General features: G+C 33.6%; 1 pseudogene; it reads right to left on the bottom strand.

Moving 5' to 3' along the window:
- Positions 1 to 357: 357 nt before the first annotated feature.
- LOC112826354 (nucleophosmin-like) overlaps positions 358 to 22,037 on the bottom strand; it is a 92,495-nt pseudogene continuing 70,815 nt past the window's right edge.

The raw sequence follows: 22,037 nt of genomic DNA, 5'->3' as shown, positions 1-22,037 counted from the left end.
CCATATACTCATCTGTAGCAAGACCTTGGTGGATCCTAATTGCCTGTCTCTTGGATCTGAACTGTCAGGCAAGTGACTTCTTGATGTATAAATGCAAGAGAAGTCATGTTCTGGGATTTCTGTGGCTATGTCATAAGGAATCTTGTCACTTTCATTGAGTTCTTTCAGAATGCTTGTTCTTGGGTCTCTCCCTCTTTGAACTTAACCACCATGCTGAGTGACATTTGAGTCACATGGAATGGTCAAATGTATGTGCATCAATCCACATCTCCACCTCAGCTGATGGTTAACATTCACTGCCAGACACATGAATGAAGCCTCTCAGATATCCAGCTTAGTTAAGCTTTCTCATCACTGCTACAGACTCTGCAGACAATTGACAGCAGCTTCATGAGGAATTCCAAGCAAGAACTGTCCATCTGAACCTAGACAACGTACAGATTGCTAAACGATAAAAACACATTTTTATATATACTCAAGTTTTTGTTGTTTGCTTTTTTAAAAAAGATTTATTTATTTTGAGAGAGAGTGAGAGTGCATGCTGAGGGGGAGAGGCCAGAGAGAGAGGGAGAGAAGCAGACACCCCACTGAGCACTGAGCCTGACACAGGGCTTGATCTCACAACCCCAAGCCCATGACCTGAGTTGAAAATCAAGAGTCAGTCGCTTAACTGAGCCACCCAGTCGTCCCTGTTTGTATGCTTTTAAACACAGTAATAGATCACCATTATTTATCATGTTTATTGTATATCTACCTAATAAGATGTAAGGCCCACGAAGGCAGGACATTATGGCTACCCTGGGTTTCTTTTGGCATCCATTTGCATGATAAATGTTTCTTATCCCCTTACTTTCAATCTGCAGGTGTCTTTTGGTCTGATAGGAGTCTCTTGTAGGCAGCATAGAGCTGGGTCTTGTATTTTTATCCACTTTGTCATCCCGTATTTTGATTGGAGCATTTAGTTCATTTACATTCAAAATAATTATTGATAGATATGTATTTATTGCCATTTTATTACTTGCTTTAGGTTGTTTTTATGGATTTTTCTCTGATCTCTTGCTCTCTTTTATGGTTTTTTGGCTTTCTTTAGTGATATACGTGGATCCCTTTCTCTATTCTATGCATATCTCACCTATTAGTTTCTTCCCTGCAATTCACAATCTCCAAACATGTCCCTACCCAGTTCAAGTAAGCATCCTCCCTTCCAAATCTCATTATCAGTGACTCCCCCCTCCCCCGCATTAGCAGTTCTGGTTAACTACTTTCAAATTTTATCTGTCAGAGAGTTTCTCATCATTTCCAAATTATTCCCAAGTTTAAACCACCATCATTGCTTACATTCAATCTCCCATTATTCCTTCTACTCCAGACTTCTATTACACATTCTCCAAACAGGAATAAAATTAAATCCCCCAGTGAGATGCTTCTCCATCAAGTACCTTCAAAGCCTTCTCAAAAATATTTAGATTAAAAATGCAAAAATTGTATTTCCCTTACAAAATTCTTCAAGATAATATACCTGACTTCTTCAGCGTGTTTCCTGTCAATGCTGTTTTTGCTCACTGTACTCTAGTTAAAATAGTTACTATGTGTTTTTGACAAAATATCAAGCATGCCCCTATCCAGGATTTTAGATTATGCCTCGAATCTGCTCTTTTCCATAACTTTCATAATCTACTTCTTCAAGTTATTCATAAACCTGAAGATACTCTGTAAAAAAATCCTTCCCTAACAACAGTATCCAATTACCTTGCTTTACACCAGGTGTCAACAAACTTTTTCTTAAGAGGCCAGATAGTAAAGTAAATATATTAATCTCTAATGGTCATATCTATCACAACTATTTAAACTTGGTCATTGTAGCATGAAAGCAGCCATAGGCAATATGCAAATAAGTGAGTGTGTCTGTGTTACAATATTATTTACAAAAACAGGCAGCTACCTGGTGGATCATAGTTGGCTGACACCTTTTCTGCATCATTGGCATACTTTACTGTTTTTCCACGATTTGTCTACCTAACCTTGCATTATATGTTTATATTGTTTTGGTTTATTGCCTGCTTTTCTGTTGCCCCTGAGGGAAGGTGATTTCTCAGTTTTGTTAATTGCTCTGTCATAAACATGTAAAAAAGGCCTCAAACATTATGAAGCTTCAATAAATATTGGCTGAATAAATAAATGTATACATGAAAGAATCAATTGAATATTTAATCCAAATGTGAAGAAATACTAAGAACCTACTCAGTCTTTTGGTTATCTTAGACACTACTGTTTTTAACAAAATCACTCTCCATCAATCTTAATGAAGGAAGTTGCTAGTTTTAAGAAGTTGTTGCTTTGTTTTTTTTAATCCACATTTTGGATACTCCAGATATGCCATCTGTTGAAATGATGTTCCCTGTTTCTTCATTGGTATAACAGTTGTTTTCTGTATATAAATAACTCTGTCTCTTTGGTTACTTTACCACAATAAACAGTAAGGCCCTTTCTTAGGCACTAAAAGAAAGATCTCTTAAATTACCAAATTACGTATTTTGAATGGATGATATGCAAATACCAAATTTTAAAACAATGTGACTAAAAATAAATGCCGTATTCTGTAAAATGTCTTCCCACTATGTTTTGGTGAATAAGACTCAATTGTTTTATGTTATCTTCTCAAAAAACATCGTTGTTGCTCTTTGATACATATTTATTAATCTCTCTTGGAGTTCTAGCTTTCTGCCTTTGGCGGGGGCTATTCCTCCTATGAAACAGATAAAAAAATTCTGACTATGAAGAGGAGAAAAAAGAAAATGTCTATTGTGTTTGGGGTACAAGGTTGCAGGAAATTTTAAGCAGTCTGTGTATGCATCAATTGGAGAGGACTAATAAAATGGAGTGAATGTACACAGTGTAATTACCCTACATTTTGAATTGAAGGAATACAGCAGCTCTTGAAATTATTTATTTAGCATAATTAAAACTTTATATCCATTGAATGACAACTCCCTATTCCCAACCCACCCCCTGCCCCTGTTAACCACTACTGTATTCTCTGCTTCTATGAGCTTAACTTTTTTTAGATACCTCATATAAGTGGAATCATGAAGTATTTGTCATTCTGTGACTGGATTATTTCACTTGTATCTTCAAAGTTCATTTATGATGTCACAAATGGCAGAATTTCATTCTTTTTAAAGCTTTATAATATTCCATTGTATGTATATGCCACATTTTCTTTATCCATTCATCCATCAAAGGACATTTAGGTTGTTTTCATGTCATTGTTTTTACAGATAATGCTGCAGTGAACATGGATATAAAGATAGCTCTTCAATATCCTGATTTCAATTCTTTTGGATATAAATCCAGAGGTGTGATTGATGGATCATATATTAGTTCTACTTTATTTTTTTGATGAAACTCTATATTATTTTCTGTAGCTGTTGCACCATTATTACATTCCCACCAACAATGTATGAGGGTTCTACTTTCTCCAATACCTTGCCAACCCTTGTTTTCTTTTTTAATAATAATAACCATCCTAACAGGTGTGAGTTAACAATATATAGTGAAATTCAAAATGTATTAAGAGGTAGATCACATGTTAAGAGGGTAGGTCACATGATGATAATTAGCAATTCATAATATTATTCTTGTAATAAATATAATTAAAATGATTGGCTTATATTCAGTGACTTCTTTTCAGACTATTAAAATTCAGATGGATTTACTTTCTTATGATGATCATATGCTACCCTAATTAATAAAAGATACAGGGGTGCTTATGGTGTGTGGTGCTTAGTGGCCTAGATTTTAAATGATCATCACGATTTCAGACAATGACATTGTGGAAAATTAATATAATGACAATATTGAAAATATGTACATACAAGTTTGCAGATTTCATAAGAAAGATTGAAAACTTTTTTATTTAAAAATGAGATATATATTTATTTTTATATATAAATTAAGAACAGTGTTGCTCACTGCATTTTTTATTGCACTACATTTTTGATGTTTTCACATTAGTTTGAAAAGTGCACACTGATAATGCAAAAATAAATTCAATATAATAAACATTTAAAAATTGTCACATAATTAAAAGAATGTGAAATGTATAAGTCATAAAATTGTAGCTAATATAAATAAGAGAAATTTGAGACTTCCAGTATATGCCTAATTGCATTTGGTTTCTTCTTGCCACATACATGTCCCATGTGCAGACAGTATGCTGGACATTAGGTATGTGGAGTGGGAGAGAAATGAACAAGATAAACTTGATCCCTGTCTTCACAGAAGCTATAAAGTAATGAGTAATCCAGAAATTGAATACTTACATAGAAGAATAATAGTTTATAAAATAATCTTTGGGTCACAGGGTAGTGAAATTTTAACCTTCTTTGAGAACATAATGCTTAAACTGAAATCTAAAGATTGAGTAGATTCAGCTAAACAAAGGTGGTGGGAGAAGGGAGGTATCTGATATGGGCAATGGAACTATGTGTGCAATTGCCTGTCAGAGAGAAGCAAAAAGAAAAAAAGATCTAGTGTGACTAGAACATGAGAAGTTAGAGTAGATTAACCCAAATGCAGTGCTGCTAACAGTGGTTCCAAAGGTTAGAAAAAATCTACATGAGGCTTCTCTTTGGACTTTTTAGCTAGAGAAAGAGGATAGCCAGTGATATGTTTTGAAACAAGAGAGTAATATAATCTTAACTTACAAATATTTGTTTGAGTTCAGTGGGGAGAATGCACTTGAAGGGTCAAGTGGCTGTAGAAAGTCAAGTTAGTGAGTTACTGCACTTGTGCAAGTGAGACATGAGGGTAATTTAGACTATAAAGAGGCACTTAAAGTAGATCTAAGAAGAAACCAGAAACACTTGAAGCAACAGTCGAAACTGATTAGCCACATGCACTTTGGAGGCAGAGAAATTTGAGTTTAAATTTTGATTTTATCACTTATTAGGTATGTATGCTTCAACACGTTTTTGGCTATAACTTGAATTACTCTTTTCTAGATTAATACTAGTAATAATATTTGCATCATAGGGTTATTGTGCGAATTAAATTAGTTAATGTTTGCAAAGTATTTTGTGTTTGGGAAGCATGTCATATGAATACAGGCTACAAATATGGCCATTATAATAATATATATCATAGAACTTGATTAAATGGATGTGGGATTTAGGAAAAGAAGGGAGACAGCTATGACTCCAAACCTTCAAGACTGAGAGACTAAGTGAGTGGTGGAGCTATTTAATAAAGATGAGACCCTAGAGGAGAAAAACATGCCAGGGTTATTGAGGAATAGGATGATTTCAATTTTAGATAATAATGTCCATGTCCCAGGCATTCTACTAGGATTAAGTAAAAATAAAATGAAGCATGTTTCATATCCCAGAGGCTGCCAAGAATTAGGTAATGTCTGTATAATTATTTTGCTTTTCTGTATTCCTCCTTTTCTAAATACTTTCTTCATTTCTCCTTTTTACCAGAATCCTGTTCCATCTGTTGTCCCTCTCCCATACAACATTAGCATTTTTTTCTCCAGATACTCCTTCTCTTCTACCTATAAATTGAAAAACAAAAGTGTTCCTCTGAAAACTATGAATATTTCTCTCTTGATTATGGTCTTCATAGGTTTAAGCCTGGTCTACATAAGGTTAAATTCCTCAGAAGGAAAGCGTTCTGTGAACTTTTATGACATTATTTCATTCTTTGTTTTTTTCAGTCAACTTAACAATTTTACAAATCCACTTAATACTTGTTGCAATTAACTTTTACAATTTCAACTATTTCATACTTATTAATATAATGTTTAAAATTTTCAATTAATATTTATTTGCAAATTTAACATTAATTACTATATATCAAAATACAGTTTTCTTAATATTCTAAGCTACTTCTCATTATATGTCACCAAACGTCCTTTGTGAAACTCTTTATTCATTAATTCATTCGTTCATGTACACGTGCATTTATCTACTTATACGTCTGTTCTATACCAGTTGTTTCACTATGCTTCCAAAACACAATATTTATAAGATCATTACATATATATGTATTGAACACTTACTTTAGGTCAGACACTGATTTAGATCCTTAGAATGGCTCAGTACACCAAAACCTAATACAATTGAGGGCGCCTGGGTGGCTCAGTTGTTAAGCGTCTGCCTTCAGCTCATGTAATGATCCCAGGGTCCTGGGATCGAGCCCCACATCGGGCTCCCTGCTCAGCGGGAAGCCTGCTTCTCCCTCTCCCACTCCCCCTGCTTGTGTTCCTTCTCTCGCTGTCTCTCTCTCTCTCTGTTGAAAAATAAATAAAATCTTAAAAAAAAAAAACTAATACAATTGAGTTTACATTTTATTGTAGGTAGGTTGCACCAAATTACAAAGAATAGATTTCAACTTTATTTTTAGAGTCTAAATGCTATGAGAATAATAGGAGTGAAAACAGAATCAGGAATTTGTGGATACAGGGCTAGTGAGGTTACTTGTAACTTAAAAGAGAACCCAAGATAGCCCTCATTAATTTAACATTTGAGCAATATTTGAAAGAAGTAAGGGGTTTAACCTTGTTGCTATCTATAGAAAGATTATTCTAGACAGAGTAGATATCCAATGCAAAAGCTCTAAGGAGAAACAGTAAGGGGACAAGTGTGACTGGAGCAAGAGAGAGCTGGTGGAGAGTCAAGTTATGAAGGGCCTTATAAAATACTTAAGTGGCTGTGGCATTTAGCATAACTGAATTAATGGAAATTGGGGAATCTGTTTTTTGTTTTTTTTTAAGATTTTATTTATTTATTTGACAGAACGAGAGAGCAGGAGAGCACTAGCAGTAGAAGGGGCAGAGGGAGAGGGAGAAGAAGGTCCCCTGCCGAGCAGGGAGCCCGATGTGGGGCTTGATCCCAGGACCCTGGGATCATGACCTGAGCCGAAGGCAGTCGCTTAACCAACTGAGCCACCCAGGCTCCCCTGGGGAACCTAAGTTTTTAGTGAACTTCGGAAATCGAACTTTTTCTCTAAAAAGCACAATTTTTGACACTTACAAGCTATACAGTCTCTGTCATAACCCTTTCATTTCTGCAAATGTACCATAAAAAGAATTACAACCCAATAATTGCACTACTAGGTATTTATCCAAAGGATACAAAAATAGTGATTCAGAGGGATACATGCACCCCAATGTTTATAGCAACAATATCCACAATAGCCAAAATATGGAAAGAGCCCAGATGTCCATCAACAGATGAATGGATAAAGAAGATGTGGGATATATATATATATATATATATACACACACACACACACACACACACACACAATGGAATATTACTCAGCCGTCAAAAAGAATGAAATCTTGCCATTTGCAATGATGTGGATGGAACTAGAGGATATTATGCTAGGCGAAATGAGTTAGAGAAAGACAAATGTCATATGATTTCACTCATATGTGGAATTTAAGAAACAAAACAGATGAAATAGGGGAATGGAAGGAAAAAATAAAATAATATAAAAACAGGGGGAAGCAAACCATAAGAGACTCTTAACTATAAGAAACAAGCTGACAGTTGCTGGAGGGGAAGTGGATGAGGGGATGGGGTAACTGGGTGATGGGCATTAAGGAGGGAACTTGACGTAGTGAGCCCTGGGTGTTATATGCAACTGATGAATCACTAAATTCTTCCCCTGAAACTAATAACACACTATATTTAACTAAATTGAATTTAAATAAAAAATTTAAAAATAAATAGAGGGTAGTTTTCACCTGGAAAAAAAATGTTATATGGACAGTACACTAAGTGAATTGTCATGTCTGTGTTTCAATAAAAGTTTATTTACAAAACAAACTTTAAGGGTAGTGAGCCATTTTGGCCAACTCCTACTCATGGAGTGAAGGAACAGCATGATCACACTTTTATGTTTAATGGATCACTGTTAGTGTGATGTTGAGAAGAGGTATGTGTGGAAACAGGGAATCCAGTGGGAACACTCTGCATAGTCGAGGTGAAATGGTATGGTAGCAGTATTGGTGGTAGGAAGCTCCTGGATTCTGCATATATTTTAAAGATAAAGTGCACAGAAATTCTTGATGTAGATTCTGTGCATGTGTGTGCATGTGTGTGAGAGAGAGAGAGGGAGGGAGGGAGGGAGGTGTCAGTGAAGTTGTTAAGATTGGTCCATGTCATTGGAAATTCAGAAATGCCATCGAATGAGGTGGGAAGCAAACTACAGTTAGAGAAATTGAGGGGTAAAATTTAGAAGTTAACTTCTGAAAGTTTTCGCTTTCAGATATTAGATATCCAAGTGTGATGTTAAGTAAGCATTTAGATATAAGAATCTGGGGTACAGAACAAAATCTGTCCTGAAAACGGATATGAGAATCTTCCACTTATGGGTTATTTTTAAAGCCACAGGACGGAATATGATCACCTGAACAATGGAAGAGCATGGAAAAAAAAAATGGAGCAATGACAGTGACTTGCCAACCTAAAGAAAAGGGAAAAGAGGAAACTAACATAGAGACTTAGCAGGAGAGGTTGGGTATGTAAGAAGACAATGAAGAATCCCAGGGTCCTGGGTTCGAGCCCTGCATCGGGCTCCCTGCTGGGTGGGAGGCCTGCTTCTCCCTCTCTCACTCTCCGGAGCTTGTGTTCCCTCTCTCGCTGTGTCTCTCTCTGTCAAATAAAATCTTTAAAAAAAAAAAAGAAAAGAAGACAATGAAGAAGATAAGGTTTTAACAAAGCTAGGTGAAGAGAGCGATTAAATGAGTTAAATGTTGAGGGTGTATTAAATGAGATAAAGACTGATATTTCACCACTGGATTAATGAATGTGGAAATCATTGCTGACCTTTGATAAAAACAATTGTCTTAGAGATGGTTACAAAGGTTTGGAGTAGATTTAAGAAAGAAATGAATGAGTATAGGAGCGCCTGCGTGGCTCAGTCGTTAAGCGTCTGCCTTCGGCTCAGGTCATGATCCCACAGTCCTGGGATGGAGCCCCACGTCGGGCTCCCTGCTCTGCAGGAGGCCTGCTTCTCCCTCTCCCACTCCCCCTGCTTGTGTTCCCTCTCTCACTATCTTTCTCTCTGTCAAATAAATAAATAAATAAAATCTTAAAAAAATGAATTAGTATAATTGGGGACAAAATACAAAAAACTTTGTCAGGACTTCTGTGGCAAAGGAGAAACATGAATTAAAGCTTTAGCAGGGGAAGTTTGGTCAAACAAGATTGTTGGCGGTTCTTATTTAAATGAGAGAAATAAAAACGTGTTTTTATGTCAGTGAAAATTGTCAAGAGAGAAAATGATGTTCTGAGGGAAGAAAGAATTGCTGGGACAATGTATTTCAGAATACATAAGAGTAGGTAAGAGTGAGTGAAGGAGAGAAGGGATTGACTTTAGATAAGAAGGTGGATTGTTCATTTGTAGAAATAGTGAGGAAGAATAAACAATCAGAAATAGGAAAAGGAACAGTTACAAAAGAAATGAGGCTTGAAAGCAGGAAGAACAAGTTTTTCATAACTTAGTGTTTCTGAAAAGCATAATGCACTCAAGCTGATAGTTCCCTATTTCCATCATTAACAAAACAATGTGCCACAAATGGGTTTAGAAAGCATGTAAAACAGATGTCAAGAAACCTTTCATCACACAGAGACCAATAAACATCAGGAATGACCCACCAAGCAAACTGTGGGTGTGGAATCATTGGAGTCCTCTAAGAAGTAATTCAGACACATCTTTAGTGATCAGAAATTTTATGGAGAAAGAAGTTTGATGAATTACATGGTATTTAGTTTTTTTAACCTACATTTTCTCAATTTTATGTTTTCTCCCCATGGTTTTGCAGGAAGATGCATTTCTTCCATCTGTTATTTACCATCTAAGGTACTGTATAGTAAACTACAGAATTCAATCCAAAAATTCAAGAAAACATCTTCACTGACTAGCAGTGGAGAAATTTTAAATATAACTGTTTGCAATCATGTGAATCTATAGTCTGCAAATACTTCATTTAAAAATATGATAAATTAAGGCATAATGATTTTTTCTAGGTTTAACGGGAAAAATTACTCATTTACTCTAAAGAAACTTTGACAGTGTCAGTAGATATATATAGAAATATTTTTAATTAAGTCTGATTCAGAAACCCTGTAAATCTCAAAACCTCACGTTTTTATTTCTATATGAATTTAGGGGAAAACATAATGGCAAATAATGTTGAGACTAAGAAATTGTTGGTATTGACAGCTCTTTGAGTATGTATTCTTTTTTGTCATTTTTCACAGATGCCATTTTTATTGTGCTAAGTACTATTTATGTAGGTCACCACAAATAACTGGAAATGAGATTTATAAAATTGTAAAAGTTGTCAGATGACTTAAAATGTATCCAACAAAAGAGTAGTGTTTTACATCATAATAACTAATGAAAGATATGTTCATGTATTTCTTTTGTGTGCACTATTTGTCAGTTTTTCCTATGAAAATCAAAGAAAGTGTATTTGAGATGATTATTGTTTAAATATAAGAAAGATATGTTGGAAGGTATTGATAATTATTTATATCTATATTAGATATTAAATGAAGAGCAAAACTTTATATCGATTTGACAGTTATCAACCACATTTAGTCAGTTCAAATGCAATTTTATTTTTCTCATTTCAGTCTCAGCAAAGCTTTACCTACATGACTACCTGATTAAAAAATTGAATTGATCATCAAAATGTATTAATTATGTGCTTCAGCTAATTATGGTGCCTTCATTAGTGCCCACATTTGATCCAACTGAATAAAAAATGCATACTTTTCAAAATACAAATTTAAAACGTTCTTTTAAGACTTCACTTCATTGCTATTTCAAATAGTGTGTATATAATGCTTATTACCTTTGCATAATAGGATGATATTTGACCCTCCTCTTTCTTCTTGCAATGAGTATTTAAGAGTGGTTATTATTTTGGATGTTCATATTTTTATTTTCATTTAACAACAAATATCACAACCTATAATGTACATGTCTTTATTGTTTTTGTTTATATTTGTGGAGAAGTAGACTTAAAGAATTTATGTAATTTGTCCAAGGGCACACAACAATCAGTTTTAGAGAAGTATTTTATTACAGCAGATTCAGGAAAATATTTCTTAAAATACCTATATTTATACCTATTATTTATTAGCTATAATTCTATATTTTAGGAAATTGTTCTTGCAGTTCCCTTAGAATTATTTACTGTAATTCTGACACCAGAGATTACTTAGTGTTCCATGAAGGTTGGTCATTTTAATCAACTTTTATTGACTAATCCGCTGCTCTTCTTCATCTCTCCAGTGACAATGAAGAATTCATTCTTTCTCGTATCCAAGGCAAATCCTTTCATTGTGAAGATAGTATCTTCTCTCCATCTTTTTAATGACCTTAATAGAATTCACTTTCTTTTAAATATTTCCTGGGTTTTTTAAATCTGCCTTTCTACTGAAACATTTTACAATACATTTAGGGATTCTCATCTCAGAATAAAACAATAATCATGTAAACAACATTCCTTAGATTCACTTCTGTTACTATCTGATCTCCGTTCATTTATCTAAATATAAGCTTCTAACAGGAATTTCCTGCAAATGTTGTATCTATTTATATATTTCCCATTCACATTTTCTTCTTTTCTCATCTAGCTTCCCATCCGACCTACCCTTTTAAAACCACTCATGCTGTTTATAATGACTAACCAGTTTTCTAATCAAATGAATACTCTTCATTTCTTAAGATGTTTTATCTCAGCCACATTAAACCCACTGCCTCACTGTCATCTTTTAAAAACAACTTTATTGAAGTATAACTAACATACAATAAAACATGTATTTTTAAATTATAAAACTTGGAAAGTTTTGTCATATGTAATGTGTATGAATGCAAAACATCACAGAAATCATAATGCATATATCCATCATGTCCATATGTTTCACTATCTCCCTTTATACCCTTCTTCCAGTTTTTCCTTGTAGCAACACTGTCACCTGCCTTCTATCCCCGAGGTAACAGTGATATGTTGTCGTAGTAGATTAGTTTTTGTTTTCTAGAGTATGATATAAATAAAATTATAAAATGTTTCTTTTTTGTATGGCTTCTTTCATTCAGCATTATTTTGACATTTTTTCCATGTTGAAATATATATCGATATTTCAATTGGTTTCATTCTGAGTACTGTTCCATTGTATAGATAATCCAACAGTTTGTTTATCAATTTGCATGTTAAGGGATATCTGAGTTATTTCCATATTGGAGCTATTACAAATAGGAATGCTGTAAACAGTCTTTTAAAGTTTTTTTTTTTTAAGATTTTATTTATTTATTTGCCAGAGAGAGAGATAGCAAGAGCAGGAACACAAGCAGGGGGAGTGGAGAGGGAGAAGCAGGCTTGCCACTGAGAAAGGAGCCTAATGTGGGGCTTGATCCCAGGACCCTGGGATCACGACCTGAGCTGAAGGCAGACGCTTAATGACTGAGCCACCCAGGCGCCCCTTTTAAAGTCTTTATATAGACATATACTTTTATTTCTCCTGCATAAATACCAAAAGTGGAATGGCTGCCTCATGTAGTAGTTGAATGCTTAACTTTATAAAACACTGTCAAACTATTTTCCAAGGAAGCTGTAGGATTTTTCATTCCTACCAGCAGAGTGGAAGAGTTCCAGTTTTTTTACATCCTCACCACCACTTAGTGTGGTCAGTCTTCTTAATTTTAGTCTTTTTTTTTTAATTGAATGTGTTATAGTATCTCATTGTAGTATTAATTTACATTTCCTGAATGAATAATGATGTGTGTTTTTACATCCATAAGTTTATTTTCCATCTTTATGCATTCTTTAATGGAGTTTTTGTTCAAATATTTGGACCATTTTTAAATTTTCTTCTTTGTTTTCTTATCACTGAATTTTGAATATTTATTACACATTCCTTATTAAATATATTAACTGCAAATGCTTAACTCAGAGACTGTAGCTTATCTTTTTATTACATTATAATGTCTTATGAAAAGAAATTTTTTTAAAACTTTATAAAATACAGTTTTTCAATTTGGTCTCTATGAATCACACTTTTTGTGTTTTATCTGTGAAATCTTGGTCTAATCCACTGTCACAAAAATTTTCTCCAAACTGCAAAAAATAGCGTTGAAATTAAACCTACAATAACAGAAACAATCCAATTTTAATCACACAAAGAAAAAAGTGAGTAAACAAAATAAACAGAAACTTGGGATAATCTAATATTGGGGTAGTCTAACATATGTGTGACTGGATTCAGAGTAGGAAGGAGACAGAAAGAGGGAAGAACAGAAAATAGTTTTTGAAGAAACAACTGCCAGAAATTTTCTCATTTTTTTGAAAGCATAACCCACAAATCCACAAAGTCCAGTGAATCACAAGAAAAGATGAATAGAAAGAAATCAATCCAAGCCACATCATAGGGAAAAAATGGAAAACCCAAACTGCGTTGGGAAAAAAGAACCACTTTAGGTACAGAGAAACAAAATAGGAATCATTATGGATTTCTTGTAAGAGTCTAAGCAAATTAACATTAAGTGGAAGAAAAGTGTGAAGTGTTTAAAGAGCAAAACTCTCAACCTAGCATTCCATAACTAGAAAAATAACTTCCAAAACCAAGACAATACATTTTATTTTTTTTAAGATTTTATTTATTTGGGAGAGAGAGAGAGCACAAGAGTGGGGTGAGGGGCAGAGGGAGAAGCAGACTCCCCACTAAGCAGGAAAGCTGATGCTGGGCCTGATCCTGGGACTGCAGGAACATGACCTGAGCTTAGGCAGACACTTAATTGACTAAGACACCTAGGCACCCCAAAACAATACATTTTAAACAAGCAAAAGCTGAGAGCATGAGTTGCCAATGTGCTGTATTAGAAATGTTAAACTCTTCACACAGAAATAAGTGTTACCAGATAAAAAACCGAACTGTTACCAAAGAGGGTTTTTTTAAATGCTGGCAATGATAAATATGTGGGCAAAAAAAGGATATTTTTTTCACTTCACTGTCTTTAAACAAAAATTGATTATTTATAGCAAAAGCAATCACAATATATTAGAGGTTTGTAACATGAAGATAAAATGTACAACAGTAGCAGAAAGGATTGGAGGAGAAAAATAAAATATATTACTTTATCATGTTTGCATTATATATGAAGTGGTTTTATGTTACTTGAATGTGGAATGCCATGTGTAATGTGTGTGTGTTTCTAGCCACCTCAAAAAATCAAAGAGATACGGCCAATAAGACAATAGTGGGGATGAAAAAGAGATACAGAAATGAGTATTCTTAATTGATGTAAATGCTGAGAGGAAAAGAAAAAAACAGGTTTAAAAATGTAATGAAACAAAGTACAAACAAATAAAATTATAGCTATCAACCCAACCACATCACAATGAATATGAATGATTTAAAACACTCTAGATATCTAAAGGATGATATTTCCATAGTGTGTATACTCAAGAAAAAACTCTTGCTTCTTTTAAAAACAGGAAAGTAAAGTATGGAAAGAGATATATCATTCAAAATCTCATTCAAAGAATAAGGAGTTTTCCCAGATATATAAAGTGACATTTCTTACTGATAAAAGTTTATTTAGCAGTAAAACATAGCAATTTTAAATGTGTATATACTTAATAACAGTATCAAAATGTATGGAATGATATGTCACAGAACATTAAAAAGAGAAAAAGAGAATTAAAGTTTTCTTCACAAATCTCTCAGAATAAAGCAATAAACATTAATAACTGTCCATCAATGTGAGTAGATTAATATTTAGAGAAAAATTCATTCAAACTAAGAAGAATACTTGCTCTATTTTCAAGTGCATATTGGACTTTCACAAAAGTAAACTGCATAAAAGAAATTTCAATAAATTAAAAATGATTGAAATCATATTGAGTATGTTTCCTGACCACAGTGGAACCAAATCAAAAATATTAATGACCATACAGTGTATATTTGTCATTCAGATTACTGGGATTAATTTTTACTTCTTGGATGATTCTATGTAAGTTAAATTTGAAAAAAATTACATGATTAAATTCAATTTTATTGAAAAGTCACTGATAGTGAAAAAGTCTAAAACTTGGGAAAATGTATTAATTATTATTAGAATTCACAAAAAGGGGTGCCTGGGTGGCTCGGTCGTTAAACATCTGCCTTCGGCTCAGGTCGAGCCCCGCATCGGGCTCCATGCTCTGCGGGAAATCTGCTTCTCCCTCTCCCATCCCCCTTCCTTGTGTTTCCTCTCTCACTGTCTCTGTCTGTCAAATAAATAAATAAAATCTTTAAAAAAAATCACAAAAAATGTATCCCATAATATTAAACAAATATAAAATCATAAATTACATGTAATATTATGTCTTTTTTATATTCATGTTACCAGTGTAGTATACCAGTTGAGAGCATAGAGACTTGAAGTCAGATTTTCTGGTTCTTATTGTTATTGTGAGCTAAATAAATTGCTTAATCCACCTGATCATCTGTTGTTTTTTTTTTGCATTTGGAAAATATTTATAACTTCTTTTATCGAGAGGTTCTTTCTAGAATTGAAATGATATAATCCCTATGCTGTTCCTGAATGGAATATAGTTAATACCCAGTACAATTACATTCGATTAGTAGTCACAAAGTAGCAACAGTGTTAGTAGTAGAAGTATTGTAGTAGGGTAGCCATATTATCACCATTTATTTACAATATGCTTATAGACTAGTAAATTTCTCTAGTAGTAGTACTATCATGTACGTGTTTTAGGTTCATATTTTTTTATGACTGAAATTTTCTTTTGCTTTGGTTTTCTACCAAATTTCTTCTTTCATTCATTTTTCTATATATAAATATTTATCAATCCCCCATGATGTACAGACCATATATTAGATGCCAGAAATATAAAGATGAAAAGAAAGCATGTCTTCTGTCACCAAAGAATTTACAGTATTGGAGGGAATAGAAAATAAATAATAAACAAATAGATGCATACTTACATACTTTTAGGTTGCCATATGTGCTATGAAGGAAACAAACTGCATTGTATGAAAATAACTGGGGAAAGGGCATGGCCTAAGTTGGAATAGAATCATCAATGTAGACTTCTCATTGAAGATGCTGTTTAACCTAAGACCCAAAAGTAGGAAATGGTCATGGATGACTTTTCGGGCACAAGGAGGTGGTGCAGCACCCCAGAACAAAGGTAATTGTGGCTAGTCTGAGAAGATATTAATTCTACTGGAGAGAGAAAATTCAGTTCAGATAATTTGTAAGTAGGAGGTGAGATTGGCATCTAATACATTGGAGTCATAGTGTCACTAGATGGTATTTAAATCCTTTGGAATGGATTTTGGGAAAAGATATCTGAGTGGCATAGGACAGTGCACTGATGATGAACTCTCACTTTTTGAGATCTCAAAGAAAACTAAAGGATTGCAAAAGAAAACAAAACTGGTTTAGATAAGGCAGAAAAAGCAAAAGAAAGGATAAATAGCTACTATTATGCAAAATATTAAAACACATAGAAAATTTTCTCTGAGAAATACAAATTAGAATCTTTAATTTCCCGAAGTATTTATGTATAGTACATTATAAAATGCTTTACGTATACATATATCTAAGGTTTTGGGATGAATAATTTACCTTTTGATATTTCTTTGATTCACTAATTAAAATTATTTTTCTTAAGTTTCTTTTTTTTTCTGCCTTGTTACTATAATTCTTATTTCTGTCTTCAACAGTCATCTCTATTGAGATCACTCTTTCTCTTTCCCTTACTTTTTCCTGACTGCCAAATTGGAATTTCTAACAGCCTACTTGGTGTCTCTGACAAATAAACACATGTGAAAATAAAATGATGAAAATGATGTTTTACATTAGGCAGATAATAGCATAAGAACCTCTTAACATATTAAAAGTTTATCTAGATATTTAATTTAATTTCAAAGTACTCTTGGGCAATCATTCTGAGCTCTAATAAGTTAGTTTGTTAAAGTGTTCATGTAGATATTTTATCTGGTTAGCCTAGAGTGATCACTTTGCTTTTGTGTCCTCACATTGGATAATATATATGAATATTTTAGCATAAATTATTTCTAAAAATCCCCTTTCTCCATGCTCTTAGTATATACCTTCTGTTGCCATTATGATGAGGATTATCTATCTGCTCACTTTGTTCCCTCTGAATTTTCACTGCTAGCTGGTTTGCTTTATACCTTGGCAGTTTTCCATAAAATAATGTTTCCCTGACTACAACATCACATCCAGTTGTTTCCATAACTTTTTTATTCCCATAATCACTTTTCAGCAACCACTTTTCTTGGACAAATTATCTTACAAATAAATTTTTATTACCAAATGTACTAAAAACTTGCATTCTGTAAGCTCAGTTGCAATCAAGTTTCTAAATAACACACACATTGGTACTCTGAAATTACCTTTAATGCAATATAGAGATACTAATTTCAATGAAATTGTTATTTGCTTATAAAATATCTACAGCCATTGATTTTTCAGATGATAATCTGAATATCTTTTTTTTTTAAAGATTTTATTTATTTATTCGAGAGAGAGAATGAGATAGAGAGAGAGCATGAGAGGGGAAAGGGTCAGAGGGAGAAGCAGACTTCCTGCTGAGCAGGGAGCCCGATGTGGGACTCGATCCCGGGACTCCAGGATCATGACCTGAGCCAAAGGCAGTCGCTTAAACAACTGAGCCACCCAGGCGCCCCTGAATATCTTTTTTGAACTTCAAATGAAATATATATAAAATGTAGCACACCAACCTTTGTTCCCATCCACTCCCACACAAAAACACTTAATTCTGTAATTCTTTATTTTTATTATTTTTGAATGGAATCTTTCTTATCCAAGAAAAATTATCTTTGTTTCTCCTCTAACTTACATTTGGTTTCTGATTCTAGAGTGTAGGTTCTTTCCACAATGCTGTCAAATATATCATTCTAAAAATCAATTCCAATCATTCTCCTGCACAGGAAAATAAGAATGATAATAAAAATTGAATAAGGAATTCATTTGACCTTTCTGTATTATGCTTGTCATACAGTTTTTGCAATTCTCATACAAATTAACCTGCCACATCTAAAGCCCCTTTTCATTTCTATAATGGTTGATAAACCCCTTCCTTGTAAAGGGAAGAGACCGTATTACCATTTGTCTTGCATGAACAACAAGTGGACATTCATAGCCTTGTTAGTGACTAGTAAAGTAATTCTACCATGAAAGGTAATCTAGCTAATTTTTTCTACATGTAATTAGGGAAAATAAAAATGCTATGTGAGTATCTGTACAGTCTTTTTTTTCTAACCAAGTCAATTTATAGTATAAATATATGAGAGAGATCATTTATTATTTCATCTTGTAGCTACCTCGTGTGGTTAGTGGTTATGAATATTGGTTGATTCTCTTGTGTTTTAGGGATGGGGCATAGAAGGAGTAAACCTTGAAGAGGGAGGAGCTCAGATTCAATGGTCACATAAAGACAAAACTGGTGTATATAATCAAAAGGCAAAGCAGAGTCTTGGCAAGAAAGAATTCATTTAGGAATGAGCTCCCATGAATTCTAGTGGGTTTCTGTTTTCAGCTTTCCATATGTATCCTTGAAAATAAGCCCCCATATTCTCAAGGAGACACATAAGAATCTTCCCATTAGGAGGGCACCTGCATGGCTCAGTTGGTTAAGCGATTGCCTTTGGCTCAGGTCATGATCCCAGGGTCCTGGAATCGAGTCCCACGTCGGGCTCCCTGCTCAGCGGGGAGTCTGCTTCTCCCTCTGACCCTACCCCCTCTTGGGCTCTCTCTCTCACTCTCTCTCTCTCAAATAAATAGATAAAATCTTAAAAAAAAAAAGAATCTTCCCATTTGTCCCTGATATATATGGTCATCCAGTTGACCTTCTAAATCATATCTGCTCTATTGAATCTAATGGAGTTAGTTCCCATAACATGTTTAACATTTTTTCATTATTCTAAATCTTTTTTTCTTTTTTGTTCATGATATTTCTTTCATTTTACCATTCCTCCATTACTTGGTAAATATCCTTACTCTTCAAAATACATCTCAACTTTTACTTTATTTATGAGTAGATCACCATATAATTTACCAGTATATTTGACAGTGAAAAAAGGCACTGTTAATAATACTGGGATGATAACCACTCTAGTGATGGTGTATATACCCGATAAACTTACAGCCCATCCCACTGCCATGTAATTGACATTTTAAAACTCTTTTAGCCCCCAAAATAGTCTATTTGACTCAGATTTACAGTTGAAGGATAAAGTGTTAATTGTATAATTAAAAATAAGCACATGCATTTTTCTCAGTATAGGTGCAAATGCATTTTGATACAAATAGAGTTGAATCATGTAATAGTTGATATCTTAGTTACTTGTTTCTGGACAGCACAATAGAGACTAATTTTTTCAGATCAGTACCAAAATAAAAAGGGGGATAGAAAATTTATATGGCTATGTTCCAACTCACAAATTTTGCCTGAACATAATGACCTTTGGAAATGTTCTTGGTAATACCATGCCTTTCTCTTTTTCACTTAAAACTTTAGCAGGAGTGAAGTCTAATGGTATGATTTTGTGTGCACATCTTTTGGTTCTAAAATTTCCTAAAAGGTCTACATTGTTATGATTTTTATTAATATCACAAGAATAATTATTAACTATTCATTAAATAATCTAGATATTGTACAATATTGTGGGAGTATCTGTTTAAAGGTTTTGACATAGCATATATTTAATTCAGGGTTAATATTTGAACACGGACAGAAAAGAAATAAAGTTTGTAAAATACTTCACTATGGAAAGCATTTTCACAAATCCAGAAGTCATATTAATGCCTAAAAGACCAATAAATATAACCTTATGTTGTCTTTTAAGTACCTAAAATATATTTGTGGGATCCCTTAATTTAAAGGAGAACTGAATTTAAAATACGAAATGGAAGCAACAGTTTAAAATATACAGAAACTTTTTTAAACTTTTAGTTTAAGAAGATGATCAAAATACTTCCAAAACACTAAAACAAACAAACAAATAAATAAATAAATAGCCTTATTTTCTATTGCAAAAAAAAACTTCCAAAACCAAGAAGCTAAATATCCATTCATATATTATTGAATATTTTGGTTGGGTTTTAAAAAAATTAATCTAGATACATAAAAGTATTGCAGATTTAAATATTTCCATATAGTAGAATTGAAAAACATTTTCATAGCACAGTTTAAGAATTAAGAAGATACGACTTTAGCAATAAGTGTAAATATACATTGAGTGATGGATTGACTTAAGTGATAAGATTTTGAAGATAGGACACAGTAATCTTTGTGGCTGAGATTCAGGGTTATGTTCTTATTAATCAATTTTATCCCTAACTAACATTTTCACATTTATATCCAAAGAGTATTTCTCTCAAAATATGAAGTATTCTACAAAAATTATTTTGTCTTGGAAGAACACATGTTAAAAAATTATGTGAATAATATGTAAATAAGTAGCCCATGCTCAAAAACTTATGTAAAATTCTAGGTTAAAAAGTCCTTGAAAATTTTCTCTTCTCCAGGTGCCTGGGTGGCTCAGTCAGTTAAGCATCCGACTCTTGATTTTGGCTCAGGTCATGATCTCAGGATCCTTGGATTGAGTACCGTGTCCGGCTCCATGCTTAGCGGGGAGTCTCCTTGGGGATTCTCTCCTTCCTCCTCTGTCCCTCCCCCTGCTCTCTCTCTTTAAAATAAATAAATATTTTTTTAAAAAGTTTCTCTTCTGTACATATTCTCAGCTTCTCTAATTCCTGTGAAGGTGTTTATTTAGCTGTTTTATCTTTTTTGACTTTCTTCCCCTGAAACATTTACTGATAGCACATGGAACACAATTTGAGAAATGTGGACATAATAAAATACTTACAAAGGGGTCATGACATTGGTTCGTGGCCAATATAAAATAATGGAGTGTTAAACAGTATTCTTGTAGTATAAAATTATATCCCGTGGTGAAATCAATTCTAAAACCTTTCATAAGCTTTAAAAAAGAAACAAACAATCCTGCTTGCTTATAAAGCATCCACTGGTTGATCCTAAGTCATATACATAGAATTTGGTTCTTCTCTGTTGGTAATAAAATTTAAAAACAGAATGCTTAAGTGAAATACAAAGTCATATTTTAAAGATATGCTTGATATTTTCGTATTTGTGGGATGATATGAGACTGCATCAGGACTGCATCTCATCAAGAAAATTGAAATATTTAAGCTGTCTATTGCAACGCTCCGCTCAGCTACTCATGTACCCTCTCTGACTGCTGTGGGTGTGACTAGGGAAAATCTCCACCACCTCTTAAAACTGTTCATCATTGTAAATCATCGACACAATACAAATGTATATAATAAGTCAGTCTGGTTTCAACAGGTGAGGAGATGCCTTTTATTAGTTCTTATTTATAATTGTATTAGTTCTAAATATCTATCTTAAAGCTGAGAAATCCAATTCAATGTCTGCCCATATTCTCACCTTAAAGATCCTTATTTAGTATTATTATTTTTTTCTAATCTTCAGAGGATGGTGAAACCAGGGATAATAATGGTGATGTTAATAATTATCAACACTTATTTTGCCTTATATGTTGATACTTTTCTAGTTAGGATTTCTCTCTAGATCTACACTTTCAGAATATATATATGACTTCAACTATTACCTATACTCTGACAATGAAACAAACTGCATTGTTACCCTTTATCGCCAACCTGAACTCTAAAGAACTTCCCAAACTGTTTAAATATCTTCCATTCAGATTTCTGCATGTGGTGTTCACATGAAATGAGCACAGGAATTTCACTCAGAAAACATCTGAGTGATATTTATCATGTATATGCTGTTGATTGGCCATGGTAATCTTTCTGAGCCTCAATTTCTGCCTTGTCTGTGAAGTGTACCTACTCACATTACAGTGAGCTAGATCGAGTGAGGCATCAAATAGATGTGCCTGACAGTTTTC

Source organism: Callorhinus ursinus, unplaced genomic scaffold, assembly GCF_003265705.2.
Source record: "Callorhinus ursinus isolate GAN/ISIS: 27379988/994484 unplaced genomic scaffold, GSC_fseal_2.0 scaffold7, whole genome shotgun sequence".
In the NCBI taxonomy this organism is placed as follows: domain Eukaryota; kingdom Metazoa; phylum Chordata; class Mammalia; order Carnivora; family Otariidae; genus Callorhinus; species Callorhinus ursinus.
This window is presented reverse-complemented; position numbering and strand designations above follow the sequence as displayed.